Source organism: Acanthaster planci, linkage group LG02, assembly GCF_054643075.1.
Source record: "Acanthaster planci isolate LZ-2023a linkage group LG02, COTS_SCS, whole genome shotgun sequence".
In the NCBI taxonomy this organism is placed as follows: domain Eukaryota; kingdom Metazoa; phylum Echinodermata; class Asteroidea; order Valvatida; family Acanthasteridae; genus Acanthaster; species Acanthaster planci.
In genome coordinates this window covers 1658521-1684351 of record NC_141778.1, presented here as the reverse complement: position 1 = coordinate 1684351, position 25831 = coordinate 1658521, and the positions used below count along the sequence as shown (strand labels likewise).

The following is a 25831-nucleotide window of genomic DNA, read 5'->3' as shown; positions in this document are numbered from 1 at the left end:
ATTTCCTGAAACTGTCAGGCAGGATAAGATGCTTGCACACTTTATTTGCTAAGCAGAAGTCAGCATATAACCAGTAGGGCTGTTTTCCAATATTCAACTTCAACTCTGTCTCAGGCTCCATTCATTTTCACCACTTGACACTGATGTTGTTTGCCCAATATTAAGTCCGATGATACCACTAAAACATCCAGAGGAGCATAATAATACATTAATTCAATTTAATTTGAGCAGTTGAGCCTGGTCCACAACCCGAGACTGATTTTGGAGACAAAGCCTGCTATAAAACCCTAAACTGCTAAGCAAATATTATCTAAGCTGTCAAACATCTGTGCTCAATATCACTAGGATCCGGGAACCAGCCATAACAAAATACATGTATATACATGTAGGTCCTACATACATGTAGTATGGCATTTGGGCTGGTAACCCGTTTCTGCTAAGCACCTATTTTTCCTTATGCAGCAAATTTCTGTGCTTAGAGAACCCATGAATCTGGCCCCTGCTTTGAAAGACAGGTCTTTCCTGATCCAGCTTTCAATAATCTGGTTGTTTATTACTGGTAGCCTCCTTACAATAGCACCTGGGCTGGGACAGGTCAGCCACACTACTTTCACAGTTGATGTTTTGGTATTGGAGACTCAAAACCCATTCAGACCATGCATCCATACAGCGGGACATAATGGAGGATTTGCTTGCACCTGTGAATATAGGCTGGACTGAAGGCTGACAAAGGACAATTGGCTTGACCACTAATAGCTCCATGGTCTGACCACTGCTGACCACAGCCTGGCTAAAGAAAGCAGGTGGATTATTTCAGGCTGGTGTCACAGCGCATCCGTTTGTCATGTGGAAATTTGCGAGTCATATTGTGCGTTGTTTAGACAGTTATCAAAACTTAGCCATGTCAATTCCCTGTGTACCGTAGTTTGGCTGGAAGAACCTTCAATAATCCTCCAAAATCCTCCACTTTGCAGGAAAACATTGGCCTGGTACATGAACATTCTTTGGACTTGCATTGAAGCAGCAGTACTGGTAAAAGTAGCATCCATCCCCGGGGAAACTATTACTGGAATCAACCATCCTCAATCCTGCAAAATACTCTAAATCTGCAGGCAGATTTTGAAGGGCATGGGAAGGGCTAGGGCCATACATGTAAGCCTACCTGTAAACAGTTGAATCTGGCAACAAATGCTAGATAATAGACACACACAAGTCCAGGGCTCCTTTATTACAGCACAAGCAATGCATGTCAACAGAACCTCCACTGGTAATGCAAGTCCACGTTACATGTATTTTATCTTTGCAAATGTCAACCATGCCAAATAAGCATGATATTTTTATGTCTCATTATGTAACATTTACACTTGATTTCAATCACTGGTGCAAAAAGTGATGTTTAAAATCTAATGTGTACCCTGAACTGTGGCAGGTGCAATACATGAACTTGTGTCCAGGTCTTGACCTCGGCATGAGAGCCGTGTACAAATTCTGGTAAAAAGTGCTGCAGGCTAGTGAAATCATTCTATAACTTCCCCCTCCCCGGATAGTTAAGAAATATCTACCTGTTTGAAATAAGCACCGTTGATATACTGATATTATTGATACGGGTTTGATATCGATATCGCTGATATCAACTATTTGGTAATACCGATATATCGAAAATTTCGGATTTTTGAGAAATATTGAAAATATTGAAACTTTGAACACATCGTTATTGATAAAATATACCAAAAATATTGCTAACCAGAAACGATTTTTATTAAAAGTACAAAAATGCATCGTCACATTACCGTAATTTTCGATAAGCTTACGTTGGTTCTCACGCTAATATCGTTTACCCTTTACACACACATAACTGTGCATGTGACATATTCACTTCTGTCTTCTCTAGTGTCACCATGGACCCAGCCTAAATACAACCTCACAGAACGTTGGCATTACCAGGCACAGTGCACGTACATGCAGCTAACTTGTATGCAGTCAACTTTATCTCTTGAGGAAAGACTAGCATAGGGGTGCAGACCACTAATTCAAGTGAGAATTTCTGACCAGCTCATTAGCATTACAAGTGCCCCCACAGTATCTTTTGAAAAAGGAGATTGTTTGGCCCCGAAAATGGTGAGATTGTGTAAATCCTTGCCAGGATCAACTCCCTGGGTCTTTGAGCTTTCATTTGAGGGCAGAAGGGCTGAAAACTACGGTTGAAAAATGGTCTTAAGTGCCCGAGAAAGTTGAGGGTTGCCACTTGAAAAATGGCTGCAATCAGACTTCGGAAAAATCACTTTTTGGGGGGTGATTTTGTTTTGTGGGAATAATTAAAAATGTAATTGGTTAACCCACAAAAAATTGAAAAGAAATTGAAAGATAAGTGACCAGACAAGAATTTCATTTGTGTTTCAGAAATCTCAGGGATGTTGGCGTGTATGCTATTGGGCCCTGAACGGTGCTGATTTTACACTGTTTTCAATGGGGCTTGAATTAGTGGACTGGACCCATAGGGGTTACAGCAATCGATGCATTGACACCAACCCCTATAGTCTAGAGCGCACGTGCGTGTGTTTTGTATGCTTCCGTTGTATCGTCAAATGTACAGTACGTAAACATACATGTACATGTATACCACTCTACGTTTACTGTATCATGTGTTTACTTGGTCGAGTTTTTGACAGCTAATCAGGTACATGTACATGATGTAGCTTGCAATGAGGTAACCTTGCAGGGTAACATGCAGCTACTATCTTCTACTCTCCCAATTTTTTTCTTACATCAGCTAATGGTGCATGTAATATTTGTAATATGACTGCACATAAACTTTTTCAATTGCATGCACTCACGGTGCACGTGGAATATTTTTTCTAATTCAAAGCCTGGTTGCAGTTGGTATTCTCTCTTGACATGAAGATGTTGAGGGAAAGGCAGTCAGTACTGTCAAAGTTACCTTTGCTGAAATATGTCCAGTGGTGAAGTGACAATTCCTGTGGGCTAGTGAAAAATACCTGGAAGTTACCTTACCCTACGAGCTAGCTGAAAAAATAAAATTGAAAAAAAAAGGTTGAGGCCTGCATGGACCAATTTTTACTTAACCATTCAACCCTAACTGCCAAGCATATTGCTTGGCTTACACTACACAGTACTACAAAATACTAAGTAATAGTCTGAGCCTGAAGGACCTAATGCTACAGATTACTACTTCTGGCTAGGTTACTTCCATTGTTACTTGTACAGAGAACAATAAAGCCATGCATTTATAGTGCCACAGCACTGTATGGTACATTGTTTAATCTAGTGTATCTCATGGCTTCACAGAACAATAAAGTCATGTTCTCTTACAAGCGACAGCACTCAGTACTACATTTTACTACAAGTAGTAATTTGTAGTATTATGTAGGGTTAGGGTTAATGCAGTTTTTTTGTAAATTATACACATTCCGTACTTTGAGAGGAAAATCGGTCAACCACCACAATTTACAGATTTCTTCAAGCTGAAATGTTTTGATATGCAATGAGCCACCTGTACTATCAACACAGGGGTGAATTTGTCAAAACTTTTCACAAACTTTTCTTCGCTCTGAAATCTGTTTACCTGCATGTGTTCCTCCAAACAACGCTGCATACTTGTACAATGAGCATGGCTCGCACGGTACAAGCAAGGCGACAGGAGGACTGTAGTTACTACTCTTACCTGAATTCCCTTTAGAAAGCTTTTGTGGAGTGTGCTACACCCTTTCACGACCGGCATGACTTTTTTTTTTCACATTCCCCATTCCACAATGCTAGTTGTGTAAAGTCCTACACATAATGGGTTTGGGTAAGGACATCACTTGTTCTGTGTGTGTTTTTCTCTCTCTTTTCCATTCTATTCCATTATATCTGGTAAAGGGGGAGTGCTGCTTTCTTTTCTGTTTTTCACCTTTCTAGTTATGCCGAATGGGACATGCACACGACTACTCTGTGACAAGATTAAGAAAAGGTGGGGGTGGCTTCCTTATTTGAAGGATCTCACCTGCGACTCAGGACAGGCAGAGACAAACACAAGTCAGGCTACCTTTTCATCCATAGTTTTCAAATTTTTCACCACCCAGACAGATTGAAAAGGATTAACTTTTTGGTCTATCATGTTTGAGCTCTCATATTTCTCAGGGTGTCTGCAGTATAAGGGGATGGAGCGGGGATTACAATAAGTTGATTTTAAGTTGAGCTACACTGTACATGTACGAATATTGACATATGGTAATAAAAGCTTTGTTTAAAGAAAAGACCCAATTTTTCTAGATTTAAACAGGATTTTTGAAAAATATGTAATTGATGATGCGGGGGGTAAATCAAATGTACAAACCTGTACAAGTACAAATTGATTTTAGGAGAAGAGGTTGAAACCTAAGCAAAGTGGGAGGTACTGTACAATTGGGACAGGCTCAGGATCATTAAGTGCTGACTTGAATAGGCAGCAGTGACTGCATGCAAGGCTCTGGCTCGTTACAATCTGGCATCCAGCCAAAGGGTTCCCCAAACTTCCTCCCCACCGGGAAACTCAAGTTAAAACTGAGGCGTGGAGCGTGCTTCCGTCTGGGATGTCATGCCATCGGGGTTAGGGGGGTGGAATGGAGGAAGGGGGGTCTTGAGACACTTTGTGAATCGGTGTCCTGTTAGTTCAAGTATTTGGGCTTGGATGTTGTACTTTTATGTTTGGGATAGGAAACTTCCCATTACTGTGGTAAAGATCAGTGAAATCAGGACAGAAACCAATCAAAACACTACTGGTATATATGACTCCTATTTGTGCCAACCTGTGGACCCAAGTGTTTGCACTGCAGTGATTGCACATTTTTAACTTCAATATTTCAGCCACTGGAAGGATGCTACAGAAATCATTTGATGTTTTCTTGAGGTTGCCACATTCAACATGTCAACAGCAGGGATGAACGGGAGCCCCCAACATTTTTGCCATCTGGGGAACGTTTTCCCATGTGCTCAGTGTATGTACCTGTATGGTGCCACATTGGATTTGGCGAAAGCCTGAATTCAGGCTATTGCAAGATTTATCATGAAACATTTAATTCAACAAAATCACCAGAAGTGGTGCTTTACACATAAGTGTATGTAGCATGTACATAAAATGTACGATAAATCTCAGATACGTCAGATTCGAACAAGTCGGATTCACTTACTATACCTCAGAAAAAAATTCGCTTGGAACATTTGATTTGGTATGTTGTGCTTAATAAAAATCCTTGGATAAGTCGGATTTTTGCTTATCTTTGACAAATTAAGCTGGAACAATTTGTTCAACTCCAGAATGTCTGACCTTATTTTTAGAGGTTTTCATATATATTTTCACAGGTTTTCATATATATTAATGAGGTTTTCATACATATTGATTCATTCCAGTCACCACAAGGATTTGAAGGAATTTAGGGAATTGCCTTGTTCAAATCCATCATGTTGGTGCCGGCTTGGCAGGACTTTCACAGCCCCAATCTTTGCAATGCCACATCACACTGGCCACAACTGTACACATTGTACATGTACGTGCATGCACTGTATAAATGTAAATTCTCAGCAGTAGAGACTAGACTTTTCCTTACCCCAATTTGGGCTCTGTCTCTTACTCCACTCCCATTCCTTAAATGAACAAAGTCAGCCTGATGCATGCAACAACATATTTCAATCTCAAAAAAAGTCTGCATATGGGTCATTCCATGAAGTTGAAGCTGACACGATATTTTCAGTGTATTTTGAATATAATCAGGGATAAATGTGGTCAAGATCAAGACAAATATTGCCATCCATGCGTCCGTATATGGCCACAAAGATTGCACTTCATTGGAACCCGACCATGCCAACTGAATATGAGAAAATGCTCAGCCCGACCGCACGGTACCTGGTCTCGAAAATTCTCCTAAAGAAGTACATGTACCTACATGTACCCTGACATTCGTTCTTGAGGTAATCCCTTCTTTATTTTATTTTTGTTGGGATACTTGCCAATATTTAGAACATAACAAATGAATCTTCATTACATATTGCAACTTGGATAAATCCTTGCTGCGTGCTGAAGCTCTGTGTGGGGTTTCCATGTTACATCCATAACCTGCTACATGTGGCATAATACCTGAGTATTTCCTTGTCTGCCTAAGTTATTGCAAAAGTATGTCTAGTTATGAGAAACACAGCTAATAATGTGTCAAAACTTAGGGGGAAAAAACGACACATAAGTGAATTTGAAATTTCAGCTCCTCTGATACACTTTGTTATCCAACTTCATGGAATGACCCATATGCAAGTGAGCACAGGCTACACATTTTATTGGATAAGGTGGGTAGGTGAAGTACGGAAGTACTGTCGTTAAACACGGCGATGCTCATGGGACGAATGCATTTGACACAATCAGTGCAACATCATGCTTTGATTTTCTGTTGTATAGTACATGTACACTAGTCTGGAAACAAAGTGAGGTTTGGATATCAGAAACATTGCGATATTACTTTATTTCCTGCTTTTTGGACCATCAACCACTGTATGATTGGAGATTGATGACTGTGTACCGGTATTGACAGAAAATGATGAGAAGGTTTGGCTGTCTTCATTCTCTTACTGTTTATAATCACTCTCACTATACCAGCATATCGGCCAGGTTTTATGCCTTTCGACCACCGAAAATTATCTTTAAGTTTGGCTGCATTAAAAATGTGTAATGAGTACAATATGTTCGTTGAGAACGACATATTTGAAGGAATTTTGATGACGTTTGAAAATGCATCACATTGGACAATGACGAAAATGCTGTCACATGTAGAGCTTGAAAGTTCCATGTACGGTGTTCATTTTGTCGGTTATTTTGGAGATATCCCCGCTGAAAATTAAATCAAAATTAACAACTCAATATTTGGTATTGGCATTTTATGTCTTTTTTTGCGAACGTCATTCAGTTTGACAGATTTTCTTTTGAGAAACCTCGGTACGAAGAGAAAAATCCTGAATGTTGCCATTCCATGGAAGGGCTCATGAATATCGAATGAAAAAGAGGGCACATTATCTGGGTTGATGTCAACGGTCAAACAGCCCACAATGCAGGGAAACGTTTCCCTAACTTCACCGCCGTAAAAGGATGATGGTCTGGCGGTGCTTTTTTGTACTTTTTCAAAAGTTTGTGTTGTACATCGATTTTGATTTTACTGGCTGCATTTTTTGCAGACGATTTTATGACAGAATGGAATGGCACTCGTGACTGCCTAATTTGGAACTGGATTATTTATGAGAGGTATTTTTTAATTCCGTGATTATGGTTTTAATATGTGTAAATATTATCACCCTTTCACCACATACAAATCTGTGTCAAATAACCCTGGGGATTATTACTTCCTGATAACTTCTATTTGGCTAGGATTTCAACAGGTTGTTCACATCCATATAAATGCTGACGTTGGAGACTTTAATTCATCAACTCTAATTAAGTTGAAATATGGACACGGTCATCATTGTTCCAGGTATCAGCCATGACTTCCCTCATTTCATCAGATGTTGGAAATTAATTCACTGCTGTTCACTTCAGGAAAAATGAACCCCCAAAGTTGAACATTATCTAATGGTCCATACTTTGAGGAACCTGCAACATCTGGTACTATAGAAATTGGAAGGCAAACACACATGGATATACATAATCTTCTTACAATTGATATCTTCATCTGTGTCACACTGATAGAGAAAAGGCAAAGAATTAAATTTATAAAAAATTTTCTTTGGCTCTGAGTAAACACACACTTTGTTTATTCCATTTACAATCCCCTATGTTAATCTAAAGAAAATGACCAAAAAGCAATAAATCACTGCTTACTTTCCGCTGTTGCAGGAAAAATGTCATTACTGAGGGTGGAAGGACAAAAAAAGGAGTCTGGTGGAAAACATGCACAGACTTACCAGGTGTAAACAGGTTGTGCAAGTTGGTCAGTTGACGTCAATGGCATTGCATTTGCATAATTATGAATCTGTTGACCCTGGACACTTCTGTGGTGCATTGATGAATGGGTGTAACTTGTTCAATCTATGCATCAGAAAACAAAATGGATATCTTACAAAACACTAACATTATACACATGATATACCAAGCACTTGTATAAATTACAAAGTTTGTGATAAGTTAATCAATACAACTTCTTATACAATGTGCACATACCCGGCACTACAAATCTTTGCCATGGAAAATACATTGATTAAATACATACATTCAATTCATTTTGACATTAGTCATGACCAGCAATAGCAACGACTAGCAATGGATATTTTTTTCAAAAATGCTACCACAGAATCTGAAAAAGTGGGGACCAGATGACTCCTTGGAAAGTTGGGCAAAAGGACATTATTCCAAGGACCCAGTCAGTGCTGGACGGTCATTCCAAGCAGGGATGAATTACCGGTAGGAAAAAAAAAAACCATTTGCTTGTTCCTTCCCCTTGGTTGGAATGACGCAAACCAGTCTGCAATGGCCTATAATCCACTGAAGGGTCAATATCCTAAGGAAAAAGCCAAAAAAAATTAGCAAGCCCCTCCCTTGTCTCGGGGGAAATGGAGCACCCCTCCCCTGACTGGAGGGGAAGGAGGGAGTCACGCTATCACAGCTACATGTACATGTACCACATGTGTACATGTACCACATGTGTACATGTACCACATGTGTACATGTACCACATGTGTACATGTACCACATGTGTACATGTACATGTACACATGTACCACATGTGTACATGTACCACATGTGTACATGTACCACATGTGTACATGTACCACATGTGTACATGTACCACATGTGTACATGTACCACATGTGTACATGTACATGTACCACATGTGTACGTGTACATGTACCACATGTGTACATGTACATGTACCACATGTGTACATGTACATGTATTAAGCAGGAAGTAGGGAAACACAGACATACATGTAGTCAGGTGATGAAACTAAAAAAATAAAACTGCTAAGCAAATTCATGTGCCACAGAAAGAAAATCAACCCTGCGCCAGTCACTGGACATGACGTACATGTACATGTACAACACAGCATTTGGGCATGGCTTACTGAATTCACAAGTTGTTTGCTTACATCTGAGCAGTACACATAGGCCCTACGTGTTACTTGCCTCTGACTTCTGATTTCTACAGTTCCACTCACAAGTAGCGGTACCTATACGCAATACCCTTCAACTATATTCTTATATTGTTATTTTGGTCTAAAAAATATAAAATTAACCAACATTATTTCCACGTCCAAACTTTGGATGAGTTTTAAGGGACATGTTTACCAAGGAAACAATTGTTAAGAGAGATTGCTGAAAAGAAAATTAGCATTTGTATAAACGGCGCATAGCATGTCATTGACATATGCCAATTTACCAGTCATACAGAATTCTGCTAAGCAAAAAATTTCAACAGAGCTGAGCCAATTTGTAAGCCTGTCAAGATTTGCTCCCTTGGAGGGGACTCACAAGTACCTCAGCCTGGCGAAAATTACAAGTGACCGACAGGCCAGCAATAAACCTGCAAGCTTTCCCGTTCGTGTTGACATATATCCATTTCCGTAGTCGGCACGCAGATGGAAATCAAAATTAAAGCTCGTTATAAAATATCCACCTCATGCTATGATCTCTTCAAATATGACCAAGTACTACTGGTACTTTGTCACAAACTTACAGCCAGCTTAACAGTAGCAAAGGCTTTTTGTAAAAGTACATGTATTGGTACTCTCAATATATGGCCTTTCCCTGCTCAAATGAACAACCGTTTTAAGCAGCCATGTCAAAAGTTGTGGCTGTGGTTACTAACAGCTACACACCTAGAGTAAGCCGCTGGCTGGTGGCTTCATCAGTTTCCCATTGACTCCTACAATGTATGTTGTTTCCAGCAATAGCCAAAACTTTTTAACTACGGTACCAATGTGTATGATGTCAGCTTATTTGAATGTCTTAAGTACCAAATACAAGGTGGTTTTTCCAAACCAAGGCTTCATCTCTGAATTCAGCCTCAAACTTCGGTTTCGTGAACTCAATCCGAATGTTACTCCATTTTTTTAACTTCAGAAATACCGGTATACGCTTGCAGCACATGTGGCCAAAGCATCAAAACTTTTTATACAGATCAAACTGAAAACGTTTCAAATTGGTTTTGCATTCGAAGCCAAAGCCTGAGATATTGAAATTAGAAAAAAGGCTGAGGTATGGGAAACCAGCCTACCGATATTTCCCTCTCATTATCAGACTGAACGGTGCCCCCTTCGGTTCATGCACACAGCCTATGTAGCCTGTATACCAGTGTGCCATGATGCCTCTTTTGTAAACAGAGTACATTAACAATGTTTGCTTCGTTTGGCTTTATGTGTGGAACAGTCAGAGTAAGATTTGAGAGATTACGATTGTTTTTTTAAGACCACCATAGATATAGCGGTATGTAATGCCTTGTACTGTTGCTCATATCCTGTCCACCGAAGCCACTCACCATTGCGTCATCGGACGACGTGACAATATTATGCCTCTCCTTCCTGTTCCCTGAACAGCAATTTGCTTAATACAGGCATTTCACAATAGTGCGCCTCCGCGAATTTTGCAACGCGTTGGCCAATCACAGTACACGAAATCTGTCAACCCAATGCGCGTTTGGAAAGAATCAATAGATTTTGCGCATTGTGATTGGCCAATGCGTTGAAAACTCTTGGAGGCACACTATTGAGAATCACCCATATTAAGCAAACAGTATGGGCCCTATGCAGTACATAGCCTGGACTACCAGTACCTGTAGCTCTTGCACATGTACAGACTATTGGGTTGTTTTATGACATTTTGAAAACAGACTGCTATGAACAGTTTTAAGGTGGCTCAAGCCCCACAGTGAACAGACAACTGACGCAATAATTTTGCGTATCAATAATTTTTAGTTTTGCTTCAAAATGAACACCAATTAGGAATAAAAAACAATTCTAAACAATATTTTTTGTTAACAGCATTATTTTTGGCCCATTTGTGCTTTTTGTGAAGTACACGAATTAAAGATGACCTGACTATAACTTTTGTATTGACAGCACCGGTACCCCTGGTACCAGTACATGTACATATAAATGTGCATACTGGTGTATGGGTTTACGTCCGAGTATGAACTTCAACTCATTCACATGAGAACAGACAGTCCCGACCATCTCAATGGCAGGCTTGACCAATTGATGGCAAACTGCATACCAGCAACTGTAAATATCATTTATGAAGTATTACAATACTGTCAGCAAGCTTCAGGTACGGTATGTGCCTTCAACGTTGCTTGGCAAAGATGTGTGTCCATAATGCCTTGCATGACTTCTGACAGTTGCTACATGTAACACTCTGGCCGCTAGTGTGCCACAAAACAATGCCAACGACTGTAGGCCTACTATTCATATTCCTCTGTCCATGAACAGCAAAGGAAATCTGACACACTGAAGCAATTCCTGACACTGTGAAATCCACTCTATGATTGTACCTTCACCTTGGCATATAATTTGTCACATTCAAACTGATTCTGTGCAGAGGCAATGTCCTGAATATTTTCCTGTCCGCTGGATTTGGTATGAATGCACCCGGATGTTGTCAAAGTTCTCCAGTTCCTGTCAGACTGGATAAATATCCTAACTGGATTTTTCCCCTAAATTTTGCTCATTTACAAGTTATGTACAATGCAACAGTCCTGCAGAGTTTCCCATAGCAAAGTTTTTTTTTAATTTTAAACTGATTTTTCTTCTCTCATAGCAGAAAAAGTGAAGAAGAATTTACATGACACCACTTACCCAATCACATTGTACTGTACATCACACAAAATACCAGGCCTACATGTTAGGTGTACCGGTACATGTACATGAATACATTAATTACATCCTCAAGTGTAAAACCACTTGCAACATTAATGTGCTAACCTCTCAATCTCCCCATAACAAACCAATTTATTCTCCAGCCCAAGTTATATTTACATACATGTACATGCAGACCCTAAATATTATCACCGCACTGCCGCAAACCTAACCACACAGGCTGCTGGTTTCTCGCCCCTGGGTACTAAACAATGCAGAAACTGCCATGTACACATTAAGTACCAGCAACTGTATTCTATGTACACATTCGGGGCTGCCAACCTCCATGGCATGACAATGCGACCTACCGACTTATTTTATATCACTTTGTCCCTAGAGCGGGCACACACAACTTTCAATTGTGAGCCTGAATGGGGATTCAATGTTTGCCAATGAAGTAAAGGGACAATGTACACAATGGGGCATACAGTACAAACCCCTACTGGCAAATATGGGGGGCCCAGTGGCCTGGATGCTGACAAGATGGTACTGTATGTACATGTACATTGTACAATATGGTACATGTATGTGCACTGTGCACAGGACTATTTTATATAATTATAGACTACATTAATTACATTGACATGCACTTGTACATGTACCCATCTAAAAGTGTGCATAAAGGGCGTATTAGTACGTGTACACGTACATGAATGTATGGATGTAATTTGTTGAAATTCTCAGGCACATACCGGTGCATACATACATGTATACAGCATTTTACTAAGAAAGTTCTTGAAAGCAGTTTCTCTCTGGGAGAGAACACACAATCATGTATCACGAAACAACTTGTGATACTTGTTCAGCAAATCATTTCAAGCAATTGAAAAACTGTGACTTTGTTTTGAGTGAGTGGGTATGCAACTATGCATAATTACAAGTACAGTATATGTTCCTTCAACAAATGAAGAAAATATTCAACATCCACAAATCAAAAAATCCTGGACAAAAGCTTCTCCAAAGAAGAAAACACACAACAAGAAACCCTTCTGTTGTAAATGTACGCATGTACCATACCGCAAAACCCAGCACAGCTGCCACAAATTTAACGGTGTTATTCCAGCCTTCCCACATTACCTGTTCTGAATGAGACCCAGCTCAAGCCTGACGAGGGGTAACCCGAAACGCCACACTGTACTTTCACAGGGACATCCTGAGTGCTACCATGCAAGTAAAAAAAAAAAACTCCCACCAGACTAACATACTGTAGGCCTCCATGTACATGAGGACAAGAGAGTTTCAAACTTCCACCCAAACTCACAGCATCTGCCTTCCAGGGGTCACTGGAGGGGTTAAGGTGCACGACCTCTAAACAGGGACAAGCTCAGAGTTAGAGATGGCTTGTTTGTGATCTACAAGCCTCTCCTGAAAACTAATACAGGGGTACTATGGACTACTCTTCAGAAAAAAAAATCAGTGCACCAGCAGTGAGTGGAATTGACACTATAGGTTGATTTACCGGTACATACGTGTACATTACAGTGAATTGACAATGCGCATGTACAGTACAGTAAGACTTTAACCTGTGCTTAGATAAAATTCTAAGTACCGGTACATGTAGACACTTCAGAATTACTTTATACCTTCACACTCATAAGTTATGAAGCTTGGTTTTACATGTACTCCAGTAGGATTCTCATATTATTAGGGCCTAGATTTTAATTCCTCCCACATAAATGTACATACATGAAAATGAATGCCATGCTGAAACCACAGTGTGTACATATCTATACCGGTACATGTGTTTCACAAAGTCATATCTACCGGGTACAAAGAAATCGGTAGGTTTTAAAAGTGACACCATTTCATCGTTATAATGTTGAAATGGAAAGAAGAAGATTATCATATTTCTCAAAAATGGAATCCTTAAATTACCTAAAAGGACATATACATATGTACATGTACATTGCACATAGACCACTGAGAAATGCATAACAAGGAAGTGCAAACATTTCATACACTGTACATGTGCGTGTATAAACAGTACCAATCTTTAACTTGTATCAAACTGAAAAGATACCTGATCTTTCCATATGACGCACATGCAGAACAAACAGAACACACTCCAATACAACTCCAACAGTAAACGACAGTCGGCCCAAAAATATGAACGCTGACAAATTCAAACAACTACACACTCCAGTTCTGTTGCCAGCTTGCAACAAATTGAATTTTAACCTACACGTAAACTACCGTTTCGGAATTAAACATTGAAACAAAGTAGCTAGCTGAGTCTTTCGATTAGCCTTCATTTACATTTCCGTGCATACAGTGTACATGTATGTGCCTCAGCTAAATGAAACGCCATTCTAGTACATCTAGAACACAGAAAAGCACTTCATGCATTTCACAAAATGGGATTTACATAAAGATCACCCAATAAAGCCAGACGTATTCAAAAGCCAAGTACGACTGATTTATAAAGCCTCAGCCAATCAAATAACCGGTACATAAATGGAGCGGGTATCAATGTTGTGTCTTGTGATGATGTCTATGCAACAACTGATGTCATAAAGTAATACACAGACTTTACAAGTGTGCATTCTTTGTAATATGAAGCATGCACCTTTCCAACCTGAAGACATACATGTACATGTAATTTGTTGCACTTTCTCTTCACGAAGCTACATGTACTCTTGAAATCATTACAGCAGGAGATGTCCAACACCAATTATAATTTGGTACAAATTTTTCCATAATCCACTGTGAAAGTTCTCAATTAGCCGTTACCTCCTGATGAGCAGACCTGGATTTTAATCAAATGGAAAAGGCGGCATACATGTACATGTATTATATTTCACCTAATCAACTTAATACGTCCTTGGAACAGCCCTGCCCGGTACAGTGTATGTTGTACGTACATGTAGACTAGTGCTGTTCTAGCAAGGGAGCACCTACCTTTAGGTACAGTCAAAATACACCAGAAGAAAAGAAATGTTCAAGCAACTTTGTCATAGGACTACGCAGCTTTGCTTCTTTTGCAAGAGATAACTTCACAAGGAAAAGTATTCAGCGAAGGAAAATACTTGGGTTGATGGTTTCGCAGCGCTGTTCAGGTGTCAGGCTAATGTAAGAGCTGGATATGTAACAAGATAATCCAATTGAAGAGATGGATGTAATTTAAGAACAGCTTGCTAGACCTGCCATTTTGAAAATTATAAGAGCTTTTCCTTTTTTTTTTTCTTTCTTTTTTTATGTGTGTAGTGTGTTGCATTAGCATTTTTTTTCACAGAGCGATGTTAGTCCAAGTCTGCGTGTATTTTGCACGCCCTCCATCCCATCAATTAATTGTCTGGGTGGGAAGTCCACGCAGGCAGAGCAGCTGTTGTCAGCAGTGCATGTGTTGTGAGCGGACCGTTGTACTGTGACCATTGGCTGCACTCCCAGATTGAGGCAGGTGAAACGGACGTGCATGAGGTAGGGGCCCCAGCCCAAGTGCTTAATAAGATAGTCCAATCAATTATGGTTGAAGTCCTGGGTGCTGCATATGTGGGTTGGGATGAGCCACTTGAAAAGAGGCTGTAAATTGTAGGGCTGTGCCGAATATCTGAATATCCGGATATTCAATTGATTATCTAATATTTGAATATTATTTTCCAAATTTGAATATTCGAATGCAAAATTCATGAAAAGGCAGGGAGAATTTCTTTCTGTTTTAAATGAGAAAAATTGCACTATGGAGGCTTGTTTCAAGCAGATTCAAATGAAAAGCAACGGACATCTTACGACTCAAAAGTAAAATTATTCGTTAAAGAATTTAACAGGAATAGAAATTTCAACAGGGCAAGAAGTACATGTATTGTTTGTCTCTTAAATCTGCTAAATTGTGGCTGGAGATAGCAGTACTCCTAGATGTGAAAAGCTATTAAAGTGATGATAATGTACAATTGTGTGCATTATTCAAACTGATTTTGTGTATATAGTATAATCATCAACAATCTGCCTGTCAGCAAAACCGAATATTCAGATATTTGATTGAATTGAAGGTTGAATATTCAAATGGTGAATTAGTCGCACTGACTCAGCCCTAGTAAATTGAAAATGTCACCAGAATTGACAAACAGAGAAGAGAAACGTTACAATTTTACATTTGTATGGACATGAATGTACAGTAACTGGATGTCCCTGAGTAACCAACTGTACGTGTACAGGGCTGGCAAAACTGGTAGTTCGACGTCCTGGGACAACCAAAACATTTTGTCGGGCAACCAAATGTTCCAGGCTGCCAGCCCGACAGGCAAGCACCTGTTTTCGGCAACACATTTTTTTGCCCGGCGTTTTGGACATTTCAGCACCGTGCACCGAAAAATGATTGCGAAAAAAGACCGCAAAAAAAGATTGACATCCTAACCTTGATGTTGAACGACTGTACATGTTCAGGTAGGTGCACCGTGGTACGTATGGTTGAATCGTTGGCATGAACAATGCAGCCACATCTGTATTCAGTCGTTTTCCTTGTTCCGGATAGCTAATACTAAATTCAGTCATATTACAGCTCAATTATCATCAAATTCCACTGAAATGGGGTCAGGAGTCTACCTTGTACATGTATATTTTCAAATTTTGAGCTTTTCATTTGTCTTACAAGATCAACAAAAGTGACGACGACACTTTTCCTAGTTCTGGATCAGTTTAGCCAGCTCTGGATCGCTACACACAAAAAGTACCGGTAGTCAAGCGTAAACCCATTTCTCTGCCAAAACCATTGTAACAAGCATATTATCTAGTAAAGCAAGTCTTATTTTAAACAGGATTAGTTTATAGAATTTCAGTGCATCAACATGGATAGCCCGCATGAATTTTGACTTAACTTTGCTGCTCAGCGAGCCGTCGAATACAACCCCCCATGCCGCAAAGTTGATGAACCCATTATGTCACATACAAATCTGTTACGCACGTGTAGTTGAGTTCATGACGTTCGTACATGTAGGCCTACTTGCATGCGCGATTCAAAACTAGGAAAAACGTTCATGGAATCTTGCGTAGTGAGTGACCCACCAACCTGTAATTTTTCTGGTGTTGATTTTTTTGTGCTCCCGTGTTTTTTGACAAATCGTCAACAAACGCGAATTGGAAATTAAGCCAGAATTTTTTTGAAATTTTCTGGGAGTAAAATTTGTACTGCGAAACTTTTATTTTACCTTTCAAGAAAAGAAAGTCGTCTTAGCATGTAATGCTGCAGAGCAATAGCAAAAAGGTGGGTAAGCCTAGGCATGTTCATTTCAAGCGATCGGGAACTAAGAAAATGACTGTAATTACTGAAAGCTTGGAGACCATGTGTGGCTAAAAGTTCCTTGTGGGGCAACTGAAAATGAAGTTTGGGCAACCAAATTTTAGACTCCCCTGCCCGAAGGGCAACTACATTTTTTTTTTATTTCGTGAGCCCTGATGTTCATAAATACGCATGCACTAGTGAACTGACATTTACATGTTGAGACCCCAAATCCCCAAACTACCAATATTGTTAACTTTGAACACACTGGTAACAATCATTCAACACTTTGTGTACACACTACGGGTAGTTTTAAGCATCCATCTTCACACTGTGACAGTGCGCATCAATTTTTTTGCCACAGAGCACAGGCAAGCATCAATTCTCATGAACCAAAATGCATCGCAACTGTGAATGATTGAAGTACAGTTTTCTCACTTCAGCAGGTATAGGTAATGGAACGAACCCTCCTTTCATGGATCCTGGGGCAGGAAATGAATAATACAAGAATTGAGCAATAACCAAGCTAATGGCCAGGTCACATGATCCCAACGTAGCACAGCTCCTAAGCAGAAGACTAATAGCAAAGTTAACACGCTCAGCAATAATCGTTGACATAAATATGCAATTCATGACATTCTGCCAACACACTGACTTGATTCTACAAGGCAAGTACACACATGTAAAATGTACGTGATGATTCCATGCTTAGTCAGTTTCTGTAGCCAGTGGTTCTGTGAAATCAGACTCCTCATAGTGAGGAGACACAGTGTTTCCAATCTTGAACAGTTCAACCATGTGGACATTTTGGACAGAAATCTAGTTTTTCTAAGTAAGCCCAGTCCGAGCTCAATTAATCTGTAAGGAATGACAATGTCTCTAGTTAATGAAAACATTTTGGCAGTGTTACAGTATTGTTTAAAACAAACAGAACAATCCTCATCCTTGCTAACAATCCATCCAAGGAGATCCATATACATTTACGTACATTCAAAAACTGAAAAGCTTCTGAAGAGGCCTTCTTCGAGTCAGTTTCTGTGCACCACTTTACACGGTTGATATACATATACATTAATGTGTTCTGAAACAAACAACACTCATATCAAATATCATGGTTAATGTGGTCATCTTGATTTATCAATAGTCCTCTCCTTTTTGACATATTTCTCTTCCAAACATCGAATCCGGGAAAAAGTGAAACTAAATCTTTCAAAACCTCCAGATTTCTGTCAAATGTAGCCCTAATATGCTGAAAGAAGATAAGGTAGTACGTAAAGACATACAGGCATGCGTTTATCCAGAGTGCACATACTGCCGTGCACACTGTATATAGGAATATGTATAAATGTACCAGTGGGAGAAAAACGCTTGATGATGGCAAACATACCAGTCCTTTTTACCAGTTCTGAGTATGCGCCTGTTGTTTTGTGCATGCGTGCATAGTTCTGAGTGACATGCCTGCTGCCATCAGCTTCCCAAAGGCTCCCATTGACAAGTACATGTACACTGTAGACCTGTTACACTGTACATACATGTACATGTACATGTGTGCATGCGAAAAACAGATCACACTGTGTGTTGGCCAAAAAAAGGCTATAAATTCCAAGTATTCACTGCAGGGGTGCATGTGCCTGTATCCTTGGTGTAGACCTTGGCCTACTGGTGCCAGGGCTTAATGGAAGACTTTACAAGCATGGCCTGTGCACAATTAACTGCCCAATTGCCCATCCTACCTGTAGACACTGAAATTGTTTCTTGACGGGGAATGAGATACATGTATGTGCATAGTGTGCCATTGAGCGAAATAGGTCAATTACTGTGGATCCAAGTTCAAATTATTCAGCCAAAAAAAAAGTCAAATGGTCTACAAGAGCACCATCAAGGAGCAACTAACATCAGCAACTGACAGGGAGTGAAGGAACATGTAGTTGTGTAAACTTTGATGTGCAGTGAACTACATGTAAAAATGTTAGTATGGTTGAAAACCAAACTAAAACTAATACCAAACTAAAAGAAAGGAATAACTGTTATTCTTTTCTTTTCTGTACCTCCACCCTACTCCATCTTGTACAAATGTACTTGGCAAAATAGTCTTTTAAAACAGTTCCAAATTTCTAGACAAGTCCAAAGTCATCTGTGTTGTTTGTGCTAGTAATCATCTGTTCCCAGTAAGTTGATGAAGTACTACCCTGCAGTGGTCATGTAAGCTGCTTTTGGTCCTGTAAATTTAATCCACCGGACAGGTGGTCTGGTGTCTTTCTTGAAACCATGAAATTCACCCTACCCTAAAGCTGCTTGTTTATTATCTACAGATGAGTGAGAGGGACAAAACAGTTCCCTTGCAAAAAAAGATTCCTAGATGCTCAGTTGAGTTACAAGTACGTATACCAGTGTAAGCACGAGCATGTAAATCAATAAGGTACCGGTATACATGCATAGTTCTTTCCCCTCTGAAGTGGTTCCTACCAAATAGTACTGTACGTGAGAATTTTGTTTTTCTCCAAAGAAGTTGGTGTGAACTCAGGACCTGAACTCCAGGACTCGCAATGAAACATACCTACATGTAGCAAACATGAAGATGTGGTTTACCAAGGCTATATCAACAACACACAGGTCCACAGGAACAGCCCAGTGGTCATTAATACTGATCTCCGTGCAAAATGTCAACTTTAGAGAAATAACCTTGCATTAAGGGGGAAAAGGAAGTGGTGGAATGAGTGCCCATGTCCGACGGAAGTGAACACTCTTACTGGAACCTTGTGTTGTTTATAAGCAATATACACATACAAATCGCCACATTTTTCACATCTCTCCCAGTTACCACACTGGTCTCTACATGAAAATAGCAGCCAGACTGACAATATCCATGAGAACAAATTGGTTAACTTTCCTGTCAAAAGAAATGCATGATCAATTACCTGACCTCAAAACAAAATGGGAGTTCTTTGGCAAACAGCATGGATATTGAGTATATCAGTTAATTTTGGTGTGTGACAGCATACAACATTCCAGCAAATAAAATGTAATTTTGCCTTCAAAATGGGGGATGTACAAGTAGGCTGTGTATGTACATCAGCAACAACAAAAACAATTTTTAAAAATCGATTGTCGCTTTTTAAAGTCTACCATAGAATATTTTGAATCACGAAGGAGAAATTTCAGCAGCATTGTGTAGCACCTGATTCAACATTAAATACTTAAAAAAAAAACAATCTGGGAAAAAGTGAATAAAGAATTCTTTCCCTAAACGGACCAAACTCTGGCACAGCTTACTTCCATTGGTCCCACAAAGTCAATTAGACAACTGAAAAGAAACCAGTATTGATAACACACACGTACCTGTATTTCATGATCAGATAAAATTTCACAGGGCAACCAATCATACTTTTCTGCATACAGGGGACTTCAAAGCAAAATCTTTTCCATGCATTTTAATGCACAAAAGAAAGTGGTTCCAAGGTCACTAGATATTATGACCTATTTCAAATTCAGTCAAACATGATGTATGTTCAATTTGAAGCTAGTAATGTATTTAAGAACAAATTATTCATCACAAATTTTGTCAAGCATTCAACAGCAGTTGTCTGTAACATAACAGAATAGCACTTTTTTCGAATTACACTTCATGGGTTAAAAATCCTTCATTAATAGTTCAAAAATTTACAAGTAAGTGAGGAATTGAAACATGAAAGAGGACCAGAACTGTAAATACTTCAAAGGTGAATTTAATAATACTCAACTTGAAACTGACAAGTTTCAAGAAATGCTTGTGTTCAAAACGTTCACTTCTCACTTGCCCAGATGTGTACAGCCAGCAAGTTGGCGTCTGAAAACTGCATTCTTTCCATTCAACATTTCTTGTCTTGTAAAAAAGCACACTAAGTTATTCATAGTATTTTGTGCCGGTCAAGGGCAGAGCGAAAACGCAGACTGCACACAATACGCACAGGCGAATGACAGCTTACACACGGCTCCCAGCATTACAGCGAATTCTTCCGCACGCAATCATGGCATGGCAATAAATTACCCTCGCTCGAACCCGACCGAAACGCTGTGGACCCAAATCCAAAAATACCAGCTCCAAACCCAATGAAACCCCTCACTGTACACCACCCAGGCCCTGCCTTGTCAAAAGGGGTTAGAAATCGAGCTCTTCTCACCTGAGATCGCGAGGAAAGAGTGACATTCTCCGTCCGCTTCAGCCGTCCTGGCCTAGCCACGGCACAATCTCGGTCGCCATCTTGAATAATTGTAAATTGTTTGCGATATCGCGTTATCGATAGTGCGGCCGGTACGGTACCCACAATCCAACGCTCCAGCGATAAAAATCGAACTGCCGTTTTATGTCTCAAAATAGTTTTAAACAGTTTTTAATCATCTATTTTTCTCCACCACTTTTAATCCAGCGATAATGCAAAGTGTCTCCTTTTATTTCTGATAAACTAATCTAATATATTTTTCCCTTTTGCATTAAAGCAATCTCTAATGTATTTTTTTTTCTGTTGGTAAATTTATTGCCGATTATTCGAGTAAAAATTGCGACATCAGTAGCCTTTGAGTGAACCTAGGTAACCTCTGCCCCCGACCCTGACGTGTTTCTTAGCCAAAATGTAAACACTTCGAAGGTTCTCTGGACTTTGACTCTTCAGCGAATAAATCAAAAATCAGTGGCGTCAATGGTTCATAGATTTCTGTCGAATTCTGAAAGATCTGAATTTCAACATCATAGTGATCACCTAAGCTCCTGTATTATGCAATTAATGGAGTTTCAAAAAATGCCGCGGCAGACGAAAAGTAGCTGAGCACGAAAAAAAGTCGGACAAATGAATTTGTACATTCGTCTGTGTACTATCATTTTAATGTTATTTTCAAATACAGATATGTTTACTCAGAGAAACTGTTTGATGCAAACCAAGGTATTTTAGGCTATTTTGGGAATTCTTGGAAGCTTTTATCTATATTTCTGCTTTATATGACCAGACGTAAACGGTGGCGCGGCCCAAACGTGGTGCATTTTGAGTTTTTTCCTCTGGTGCCTTGTTAATGTTAGAGCAAAACCTGCTCCTCAGTTTTCACGATAAGCGAAGTTTATCAAGCTCTAATCATTTCTGTTCATAAACCAGGAGTTTATTCACCCACCACAAAGTTCCAGTGAAATTATACTCTGGCATGATTTTCCAAATTTTTGGAAACATGGCCTTGTGTTAACAAGGCCATATGAAGGTAATACCAGGCCTAGTATTGGACGAATTGGAAGTTTTTAACAAGGAAGTTTAGCAACACCGCATGAGGAAAGTCGCAAGAGACGCCGAAGTGTGTCCTTTTAGGGGACTCAACTGTAAAGTAGCAACAGTTGATGGAACAGGGTCGAAAAATGTCATGGAAAAAGGAATATTCTTTCGCGCTTTTATAAACATCCACCCAGTCAACGAACAGTCATCAAACAAACATGCACAATGTTGGTTTCTAGATGCGTCTCGATTGTTTGCTGTGTACAGCACAGTCCGCCAAGTTCAAGAAGAGGGCGCCCTTTAGAAAATAAGGACCGGGAAGTTGCCAGTGGAAAAGTGGTCGAGTTTCCGGGCGGTCTGTTCTTGACACGGGTTTCTTGTTCTCGCGCTCAAATGGCGGGAACACGACTCAAGAACATTGTTCTCGGAACAGGATCACACACCACCTCCTCGTCAGGGTTTTACAGGAAACACGGAAAAACTCGTGAGATTTTGATTTTTGGACAGCTGCAAAAGAGGAGAGGTGGCTTCCAAAGCCATAGACCATGTAGGGAATGGGAAGGTTTGCAACATTAACATTAATTATTTTCCCAAACACAGAAATGAATGTTCCTGTTTATATGGAAAAGAATTCAACCCATCCAAAACTTAACTCTTGAGTAACGTACGTGGACACCGCCATGTTGCATGTTGTTTGTTTCTTCCAGGCGTTCGAGCGGCCGACCCACAAATAACAAATCGAACTGTTCGTGAACATACGGGAACAAGCCGCCCGAACTCTTGAGTCAGCCACTAGTGAGTCCGAGTCCACAGCCTCGTCAAACAGAAATTGTGCATTGGGTCTGACGTAGACCTGACGATAACAAACTTTTTTAATTCTTGAATTCTTAAACACAAGTAGGACTAACTGTATTTGGCTTTTTAGGTGATTTTAATATCAGTTTCGAACAAACCCCGAAGCTGAGCTATATCGGTTTACAATGAATAAAAGTACCTTTCAAAGCTTTTATGTTTGAATTTAGTAATAATTAGATTGAAATGCATGAATTTAGTAATAATCAGATTGCAATTTATGCATTGCAATCTAATCATTACTAAATTCAAATGTAAAAGCTTTGAAAGGTAATTTTATTTATTGTAAACCGATACAGCTTAGCTTCGGGGTTTGTTTGAAACTGATATTAAAATAGCGGTCTATGACAAATTGAAAATTACGATTATCTTGACATTTTCTTTTTTTAATTGTTGGAAAATTTGTTTCGCTTGTGCAAAGTTGTTGATTTGTCTGTTTTCTTGGTTAGTTGGGGATGGGTGACTTGTAAAATACCCCTTGTCTCCTGTACCTTACATGACCTAATGAAGTAATACTGAGAAAAGTTAAGGGTATTTTGGGGAAGGGTGAATTGAAAAATGTCTCATGAATAACTCTCATGATATTAACAAGAAAACTAATCGCAAGAGTACAACCTTTTTTCCCAGTGAAACCCCTGAGCGAAACACGCGAGGCCAGAACGAATTAAATAGCGCCACCTGGAGACCCCCGTAAACATAAAGGCCTCTCGTGTTTCGTTGGAAATTCAACATTATTATGACTTCATGATTATGGAACCTCTTACTGCAAATACATGTACATGTAAGTCAAAAAGAAAAACCCACAACAAAAAAACAAAAAAAAAATCGTTTTTTGTTTGGTTTGAAAACGAAAACATAAACGGAACGCAAAAGTTTGTTCGTGTTTCCATTTAAAAACGCAAATAGATAAAACCTCTTTTCGTTTTTTCTTTGAAAACGAAACACAGTAAAACAGAAACATGTCCCTTTTTCATTTAAAAAAAGCGATAATCAATATTTGTTTCTCTATCTGTACGCTTGTGGAGAACGAGAAATGGTTCTGGTTCATTTTTTATTTGAAAATCGTCAAAGTTCTCTCTAAAGGCAAATGAGTGAACAAAAGTACTCTCAACTCGAAAAGAGTGAACAAAAATCTAAAACAGCGAAAATGCCTCTGAAAGACAAGCCATTCCTCTTTTACGAAGTGTCCTCCATACCGCTCCCCGGCAGGGTGGAAATTCTACTCTTTTGGAATGGGTTTCAGACGGGACTCACTCTTTTTTGAGAGTGATGAGTGTGCCTTTAGAGAGTTTTAGGCCGCCAAATTACGTGAATCAAGCATAGCTGAAAGAGAGGATCTTTCCAAATTGTTTGTTGTTAACACAGTAGCAAAAAGAGTAATCCACAAAGAAATTTCTCACAGTCAAGAAAGGAGCTTCCATCTCAAGAAGTGCGCTGGGCGTGTATAATTGCTTCTCTTTGGCGATTTCTCCGCATGCATCCCAATTCTTACACAGTCTCAATTTGGTATTATTTTGGTTTCATTTCTTTAATGCATTTTGCTTTCAACTTTTGCTAAAGTTTATTTTCGTTGACTGCATCAGAAAATAACGGACGTGGTTCGTGTTCACTGCACCTGGCAAATCAAATAGAATTTACATCGTAGACTTAAGGGGTTTTTATCTGAAGATGCCGTGGCTACTGACCAAACCTTAATTATAAATACGGTAGGGAACCTGCTTACCTCGTATTACGTGTCCTGTCAAACAAAATTCGGGTTAAGCCTAAAAGAGCCGGGTTATTTTGGCTTGTCTCACAGCCCGGGGAGCGGATTCCGCCCCCCACCCTCGGCTTTGCAATGCTCGATTTTTCTGAAACTTTGCATGCGTGTGAAGACACTTCTTATCATTACAAAGGTTTGAACTCAAACGTATGGTTTTTGTTGTTGCAGTCATGTGAAGTTACTACATACGAGCTAGCCCGCGTGAAGCTGAGCACCGTGCGCAGTGGAAAAAGTAGAAATGGGCTGATCTGCGTGTCCCGAAAAAAATGCGAGCTGGTTTCCAAACGACCGCAAAGAACTACTCCAAAACCTCCTAAAAATCCAACTCCTGAAAGAAATGCACTGCAGCGATATATCTGGAAAAATTTCGAGCGGTTGGATTCCGCCCCCCTCGCTCTTTTAGGGTTAAAAAATCACTTTCTTTTTTCGTTTTTAACATGCAAAAACGAGAAACGATTTCTTTCCCTTGGGCCACTTTTTCGCTTTCAAATAGAAAAAGAGAGAGAATATATGTACTTGTTTTCGATTTTAGTTTCCCCTTCCAATTGAAAAACAAAGAACCCTTTTTGAATTTGTATTTTTCGTTTTCTAATTCGTTCAAAAGAACGAACTAAAAGAGCACGGACCAATTAGACGTGTTAAAAGAAGGCCCCGTAAATTCGAACGTGCGCCCTCATAAACTTATCTTATCTGCCCTTTTTAAAACTTGGTTTCAATATAATCGGCTTCACCCCGAATTAGCGGGTCTCAAATGTCAAGGCTTGGTGAAAAAAGCTCTACGTATTTGGATTCCTAGTAGTACATGTACATGTATGCAGTTTGGATTTTTACAAAATTCTGAATACATTTTTCAAGTTGGCCAAAGTTGGAGTTTGAAGCCACTGTTGGAGAGTAAGCAGGAATTTGAGAAATG

The 25831-nt window shown here is 39.6% G+C and overlaps 1 protein-coding gene across 3 annotated transcripts in view; it reads right to left on the bottom strand.

The window, feature by feature from the left end:
• The window catches only part of LOC110985072 (uncharacterized), an 86901-nt gene extending 65536 nt beyond the window's left edge, over positions 1–21365 (bottom strand). For all 3 annotated transcript variants that reach the window (XM_022245802.2, XM_022245805.2, XM_022245804.2), the window contains exons 1-2: positions 21234–21365; positions 7918–8041 (exon numbers count right to left, since the gene is read on the bottom strand). The gene's annotated coding sequence lies outside the window, so the exon portion shown is untranslated. The remainder of the gene's footprint in view (positions 1–7917; positions 8042–21233) is intronic.
• Positions 21366–25831: the final 4466 nt, after the last annotated feature.